We start from the raw sequence: 1191 nt of genomic DNA on the forward strand, positions 1-1191 counted from the left end.
GTGTGTTATGAGGGAATTGTTCTTGCACTATGGTGCGCATATACTGGTCAAATGACAACTTGCATGAGTCATATCTTGAATTTGACCACATGGGATCCAGGGGTCAAAGATAGATCATCAGACTTGGTGGTAAGCATCTTCACTCATCGACCCTCTGGTAGGAATCGTCCTTACAATAAAGTCTGTTAATATTTAGAAAAGAAAAGATAAGATAGCTGGACAACAAGGACAAGACAGGAGAGCAGAAAATACCTGTTAAATTCTTCCTCCCCCTTATGTTTTAGCTAGAGTTTCTATTGCTGTGAAGAGACAACATAACCATAGCAACTCTTAAAATGAAAACATTTAATTGGGGATTGCTTATAGTTCAGAGGTTACTCTATTGTCATCATGACAGGGTGCATTGGCAGCATGCAGGCAGACATGTTATCGGAGAAGGAGCCAAGAGTTCTACATCTGGATCAACTGGCAGCAGGAAGATATAGTGAGCCATTGTGTTTGGCTTGAGCTTTTGAAATGGCAAAACCCCACTCCCAGTGATAAATTTCCTCCAACTAGGTCACACTTACTCCAATGAGGACATGTATACTAATCTTTTCAAATAATGCCAGTCCCTAAGAGTCTTTTGGGAGGCACTTTCATCAAACCACCACACATTATATTTATTTATTGATTATCCCCCTTTTATTGAGAATAGATTCTTTTCTTATACAATACAGTTTTCCCTCTATCTACTCCTCCCAGTTCCTCCATATATCCTCTCCTATCTGGATCCACTCTATTTCTGTCTCATTAAAAACAACAGGCTTCTAAGAAATAACAACAAACCATAACAAAATAAAATGTGATAAGATAAAACCAAAAACCATTGCATCAAAGTTGGACAAGGCAAATCTCCAAGAAAAGGCACATGAATCAGAGACCCAGTTAATCACACACTCAGGAATTCCATTAAAATACTAAATTGGAAGTCATAATATATGTGCAGAAGACCTGGTACAGACCCATGCAGGCCCTGTGCATGCTGCTTCAGACTGTATAAATTCATATGAGCTTTGGAGTTTATTGAAGACAATGATTTAGAGCTGTATGTTCCAAGGTATCTCCTCCCCTCCCCTTCCCTCCCCTCTCTTCTCTTCTCTTCTCTTCTCTTCTCTTCTCTTCTCTTCTCTTCTCTTCTCTTCTCTTCTC

The sequence above is a fragment of the Mastomys coucha genome, chromosome X, assembly GCF_008632895.1.
Source record: "Mastomys coucha isolate ucsf_1 chromosome X, UCSF_Mcou_1, whole genome shotgun sequence".
Lineage (NCBI taxonomy): Eukaryota > Metazoa > Chordata > Mammalia > Rodentia > Muridae > Mastomys > Mastomys coucha.